The 7,304-nt window shown below is 39.2% G+C and overlaps 1 pseudogene; it reads right to left on the minus strand.

Moving 5' to 3' along the window:
* Window positions 1-7,304, minus strand: part of LOC111146984 — a 41,258-nt pseudogene that overhangs the window by 23,934 nt on the left and 10,020 nt on the right.

Consider the following 7,304-nt stretch of genomic DNA (forward strand, 5'->3'; position numbering starts at 1 on the left):
GACCTGAGCCGAAGGCAGAGGCTTTAACCTACTGAGCCACCCAGGTGCCCCTCCCTAAGAGTTTTTATTCCACATTTTCCATAATCATCACCAGCTGCTATGATGGCTATCCAGGTCCACCCAACATGTTGGATGAGTTGTACCATGGCATCCGACTGGATCTTGTCACCAGCTACTGTGCAAACATAAGATGAGGACTGGTGTTTGTCACTAAGAATTGAGCAGGTAGAGGCATAACCCACCTACAATTGAAAATATTTGTGCAGTTATTAGGAAGCAATAGCCAAATTGCATATCAAACAATCTCTGAATATTTTTATTGGACAGGGAGGGGACTTAACAGTTGTTCTCCCTTCATTCTCACATCCTTCCTCAAAAGAACATGTAGTCTGCTCCCTGGCCTATGGGTGGAGACTGTTAGAGGGAACACATAGACCTCCATAGGCACCCTTTTCCCACCCCATTCCATGGGAGTCTGAGGAGCTAATTATTAAGATGATGACATTCAATGCAGCACTTTTCACAGCTGGGGTGACAGCACGGAAAAGGAGGTCTTCTGCCCTTTCATCTACGTTCACATGAGACTAGATGTGGGAGTAAAGCCATCCAGGTGCTATCTCGGCTCTAGCTTCTCATCCACGGAGATGATGGAGAGAGTGGACTCACAGTCTACTTGGCAGGCTAGTTCCCTCCTGCTCTTCCTCCCCCCCCCCTTTCCTCGGCCCCTCTTCACTGTGTGTATGCGTTTTCCCACCACCACTCCTTTCCCTCTTTCTCTTCTCTTTCTTATTTTCTCTCCACCAGGACTGCTAAGTGTTTAGGTCTTGAGACTCACTGGTGGAGGGTGGTAGGAAACTCTACCGCACCCACAGGTCTAGCTGCATTCTTCAACAAAGTGGCATTCATTTCATAGGTGCTTGTCTAGAAAAATGAAAAGATTTAAAAGATTTTTTTTTTTTGCATTTTGCCAGTGATTCTTATATTTTCATCAGTACGGTGAATTCTCGAGCCTCACATGCGTTTCTGCTATGCTGTACCCCCAGTCTCCCTGACTCTACAATGAGGAACATATGCTACATTCTTCCCTAACCCATTCCTTGTTATTAATATGTCACCATCAATAGGGCCTCCTATATTATAATTCCATGTCCCCATGACTGTCAATTCCTTTATAAGAGACAAAATATTCCTATTTTCTCTTTCTCTACCACTTGTCCTATTCTTACTACACTGGCTAAAGTTCACATTCTGCTTTGGAAACTCACTAGCAGCAACATCAAGAAGGTCATATATAGGAAAGAATGTCATTTAGGAAGCAGAAATGCCTGACTTTTAATTCTGGCTCCACAGTTAGTGTAAGACTGTAGACAAGTTACTTAAACCCTCTGAACCTGTTTCGCCATGAGTAGAATCAGAGTAATGACATCTATATGTTAAGTACATTAAGTACAACTAATATATACTCAGTGTATTATAATGAATAATATACACATTATATTAATATATATGTTATAATAATTACAGTATATTAAGTGAAACAACCAATGTGAAAATGTCGTATGGATTTCTTTTCCTTCTTTGAAAGGATTTAAATGAGAAAATCAATCAGAGCTTTCTAGTCAGTCTGGATCACAGGTGGTTTTTGGTAGAAGATAGAGCTCACGGGAACCATTCAACTGAGCTGCATGAAGCCATGCCTAAGATGTCAGCTGTGTCACCCAACCCCTCCTCTTGGTTCAGTTTCTCAGTATTTTCCTGTTCCTCCTACGTTTGTACTTGCAGCTTTATAAAAGAAATACGAAGTAAAGACTACTTTTTACAATTACTTCTAATTCTCCCATTACTTTAGTAACACAAATAAGCTTAATCATCATTCATATTAATAAATCTGGATCATACTGTACTGATCCAGCCTTAGAAATACTTATAGAATTTTATTTATATTTTCTTAATAACCCATTCTTCCTAATATCCTCTGTTCTTAAGTTGAAACACGTTCCAAGTCTCTGAATTTAAAATTATCAGATGGTCATCAGAGGGGAGGTGGGTGGGAGGATGTGTGAAATAGAAGATGGGGATTAAGGAGGGCGCTTGTTATGATGAGCACAGGGTGATGTATGGAACTGTTAAATTACTATATCATATACCTGGACCTAATATAACATTGTACGTTAACTAACTGGAATTAAAATAAAAACTTAAAGTAAAAAATATATTTTTTAAGTAAAAAACAAAAATTCCATAATGTTAGCATCCCAAAATTCTAACTATCTTGTGAAATTCACAGGCTCATTTCAGTAGGTTAGTAAAAGGAGCAAAGAGTCATGAATAATAAGCTTTAATATAGGCAAGAAACAAAATGAGTTCTTTATAGCACCTAGCACCAACCAACCAACCAACCAACAACCCACTCAGTATTTTTCCATCACCTACTCTGTGCCTCACCCAGTGCTAAGAATGCCATGCCTCAAGAGGTACAAATCAGTAACTCACAACCTCAAGGCAAAAATTAAAGCAGAATCCTACGGGATGAAGAGGAGCCTGAAATGGAGGCCTGGGTGGCTCAGTCAGTTAAGCCTCTGACTCTTGATTTCTGCTCAGGTCATGATCTCAGGGTCCTGAGACTGAGCCCCTTGTAGGGATCGCAACTCAGCAGGGAGTCTACTTGAGATTCTTCCCCTCAAACCCCAACCCCCACTCTCTGCCCCCATCTCACCTGTACTCTGTCCCTTAAATAAATAAATTTTCTTTTTTAAAGAAGAGTTTCTTTTTTAAACCTCTTCTTTAAGGCATCAGGTTACACTTGCTAAGCCTAGACTGAACAGAGAAATTAGGGGCAGCAGTTTCACCATGGTCCCTGCTGGTCTCTGCATCTCATCTCAGCCTCACCTGAACACCTTACTATCTACCGCAGTTAAGCCAAACATAGCTTGTGTTTCTTCACAAGCTAGCACCCAGCACGGTATTCTGACATACCTGAGTATTACCTATGGTAAATAATATAACGCTAGAATTCTTGATAAGGCAACTGATGAGAATGATCCAATCTGTTCCAACAATGCCTGCCGGAAATGCTCCGGTACTGTTCCTAAAATCGAGCTTGTTTTCTTCCTTGCCTGTAAGGAATACCAAAGCTGCTTCCACAGATTTGCAGGTGATGGAACAGGTATCAAAAAACTGATAGCCTGAAGTGATATTGGGCAAAATGTCCTTCCTCTTCTTCATCTCCTTGATTGTGTGTATTATGCTTTTCATCCAGCAGAAACCCCAAAAGTTAAACCTGGAAAAGAAACAGATTTCTAGGCATTTGACAGTGGGTGGATCTTTGGGGTGGGGGAGACCATCCCTTAGCTGGGAGTGATGCTGAGAGCATTCTGTGAGAATCTGAGCAGGCACCTCCCTGGCGTGACCATGTTAATATTTCATAACAATATTGCAAACTTCAAGGCTTCATGGATGCATCATATTCACTGTTGACTGGTTTGGGCGAGGAAGCACCCTTTTGCATATTTTCTTTGTCTAAATATCTTCCATATGATCTAATCTCCCCAAACTGCTGATTATGTCTTTTCATAAAAATATCTTTATATTCCCTGCTCTCTCTACTACATGCAGTACTAAAGAAACCCTCAATACATTTTTTCCATTCATTAGAAGTCCTTAATGCCATATGACTCTCCTTTCCCATCTTACTCTCCTATAGGTTTCTCTTGTTTTCTTCTGGACGTTAATTATAATTAAATTATGTAAAAATATGAAAATACTATAAAAGTATATCAAAACAAAACACAAAATTTCTACATACTATGTAAGCCATGACTCCAATTTAATCATTTTTCCTGCCATTATTTGATTGTTAATGTTGAGAGATTATTTTTTAATCTTTAATTTAAATTCAATTTACTTAACATATAGTATATTATTAGTTTCCAGGGTAGAATTTAGCAATTCATCAGTTGCATATAACACCCAACGTTAATTCCATTAAGTGCCCTCCTTAATTCCCATCACCCAGTTACCCCATCCCACTACTGACCTCCCCTCCAACAACCCATGTTGAGAAAATTTTTAATTGAAAAATGTCTCCTTTCTACCATTTTCACATATAACCATGATTAAAATGCCTCCCTCTTTTCATCCCTCAGCCATTAAAGGGAAAAATATTTCTCATATAATTCAGCACCACAGTTTTTTTTCAATTTCTTCTCCATTGAAAAATAACTATTCTACTCCCAATTCTTGTTCTTCCCAGTTTTTTTTAAATAAACATATAATGTATTATTTGTTCCAGGGGTACAGGTCTGTGAATCACCAGTCTTACACAATTCACAGTGCTCACCATAGCACAACCCTCCCCAATGTCCATCACCCAGCCACCCTATCCCTCCCCTGCCCCAGCAGCCCTCACTTTGTTTCCTGAGATTAAGAGTCTCTTACGGTTTGTCTCCCTCCCCAGTCCCATCTTGTTTCATTTTTCTCTCCCTTCCCCCCAAGAGTCCACATCCTGCTTCTCAAATTCCTCATAAAGAGGGATAATATGATATTTGTTTTTGTCTGATTGACTTATTTCACTTAGCATAATACTCTCTAGTTCCATCCACATCAATGCAAATGGCAAGATTTGGGGGTTTTGATGGCTGCATAGCATTCCATTGTATGTATATATACATCTGCTTTACCTATTCATCTGTTGATGGATATCTAGCCTCTTTCCATAGTTTGGCTATTGTGAACATTGCTGCCATAAACATTCGGGTGCACATGCCCCTTCAGATCACTACTTTTTAGGGAAATACCCAGTAGTGCAATTGCTGGGTCATAGAGTAGCTCTATTTTCAACTTTTTGAGGAACCACCATGCTGTTTTCCAGAGTGGCTGCACCAGCTTGCATTCCCACCAACAATGTAGGAGGGTTCTCCTTTCTCCACATCTTCGTCAACACCTCTCGCTTCCTGACTGGTTAATTTTAGCCATTCTGACTGGTGTGAAGTGGTATCTCACTGTGGTTTCTATTTGTATTTCCCTGATGCCCAGTGATGTTGAGCACTTTTTCATGTGTCTGTTGGCCATTTGGATGTCTTCTTTGCAGAAATGTCTGTTCATGTCTTCTGCCCATTTCTTGATTGGAGTATTTGTTGTTTGGGTGTTGAGTTTGATAAGTTCTTTATAGATTTTGGATACTAGCCCTTTATCTGATATGTCGTTTGCAAATATCTTCTCCCATTCTGTCAGTTGTCTTTTGTTGACTATTTCCTTTGCTGTGCAAAAACTTTTTATCTTGATGCAGTCACAATAGTTCATTTTTCCTTTCTTCCTTTGCCTTTGGTGATGTTTCTAGGAAGAAGTTGCTGCGGCTGAGGTCGGAGAGGTTGCTGCCTGTGTTCTTCTCAAGGATTTTGATGGATTCCTGTCTCACATTGAGGTCTTTCATTCATTTTGAGTCTATTTTTGTGTGTGGTGTAAAGAAATGGTCCAGTTTCATTCTTCTGCATGTGACTATCCAATATTCCCAACACCAGTTGTTGAAGAGACTGTCTTTATTCCATTGGACATTCTTTCCTGCTTTGTTGAAGATTAGTTGACCATAGAGTTGAGGGTCCATTTCTGGGTTTTCTATTCTATTCCATTGAACTATGTGTCTGTTTTTGTGCCAGTACCATACTATCTTGATGATGACAGCTTTTTAATGGAGCTTGAAGTCCAGAATTGTTATGCCACCAACATATCTTTTTCAACATATCTCTGGCTATTCAGGGTCTTTTCTGGTTCCATATAAATTTTAGGACTATTTGTTCCATTCTTTGAAAAAAATTGATGGGATTTTGATAGGGATTGCATTAAACGTGTAGATTGCTCTAACATAGACATTTTCACAATATTTGTTCTTTCAAACCCATGAGGATGGAACATTTTCCATTTTTTTCTGTCTTTTTCAATTTCTTTTTTTTTAAATATTTTATTTATTTATTTGACAGAGAGAGATCACAAGTAGACGGAGAGGCAGGCAGAGAGAGAGAGAGAAGGAAGCAGACTCCCTGCTGAGCAGAGAGCCCGATGCGGGACTCGATCCCAGGACCCTGAGATCATGACCTGAGCCGAAGGCAGTGGCTTAACCCACTGAGCCACCCAGGCGCCCTGTCTTTTTCAATTTCTTTCATGACTACTTTACAGTTTTCTGAGTACAGATTCTTTGTCTCTTTGCTTAGATTTATTCCTAGGTATCTTATGGTTTTGGGTACAATTGTAAATGGGATTGATTCCCTAATTTCTCTTTCTTCTGTCTTGTTGGTGTATAGAAATGCAACTGATTTCTGTGCATTGACTGTATGTCCTGACACTTTACTGTATTCCTGAATGACTTCTAGCAGTTTTGGAGTGGAGTCTTTGGGTTTTCCACATAAAGTGTCATATCATCTGCAAAGAGTGAGAGTTTGACTTCTTCTTTGCCAATTTGGATGCCTTTTATTTCTTTTTGTTTTCTGATTGCAGAGGCTAGGACGTCTAGTACTAGAATAGTAGTGATGATAGTGGACATCCCTGATGTGTTCCTGACCTTAGCAGAAAAGCTCTGTCTTTCCCCCTTGAGAATGATATTCATTGTGGGGTTTTCATAGATGACTTTGATGATATTGAGATATGTACCTTCTATCCCTACACCGTGAAAAGTTTTGATCAAGAAAGGATGCTGTACTTTGTCAAGTGCTTTTTCAGCATCTATTGAGAGTATCTTATGGTTCTTGTTATTTCTTTTATTAATATATTGCATCACATTGATTGATTTGTGGATGTTGAACCAAACTTGGAGCCCTGGAATAAATCCCACTTTGTCATGGTGAATAATCCTTTTAATGTACTGTTGAATCTTATTGGCTAGTATTTTGGTGAGAATTTTTGCATCCATGTACATCAGGGTTATTGGTCTATAATTCTCCTTTTTGATAGGATCTTTGTCTGGTTTGGGGATCAAGGTAATGCTGGCCTCATAAAATGAGTTTGGAAATTTTCGTTCTATTTCTAATTTTTGGAACAGTTTCAGGAGGATAGGTATTAATTCTTTAAATGTTTAGTAGACATCCTCTGGGAAACCATCTGGCCCTGGGCTCTTGTTTGTTGGGAGATTTTTGATGACTGCTTCAATCTCCTCACTGGTTATGGGTCTGTTCAGGTTTTCTATTTCTTCCTGGTTCCATTTTGGTAGTTTTTACATCTCTAGGAATGCATCCATTTCTTCCAGATTGTCAAATTTTCTGGTGCATAGTTGCTTATAATATGTTCTTATAATTGTTTGTATTTCTTTGGTGTTG

The sequence above is a fragment of the Enhydra lutris genome, unplaced genomic scaffold, assembly GCF_002288905.1.
Source record: "Enhydra lutris kenyoni isolate GAN:26980312 unplaced genomic scaffold, ASM228890v2 scaffoldscaffold2, whole genome shotgun sequence".
Taxonomy (NCBI): Eukaryota; Metazoa; Chordata; class Mammalia; order Carnivora; family Mustelidae; genus Enhydra; species Enhydra lutris.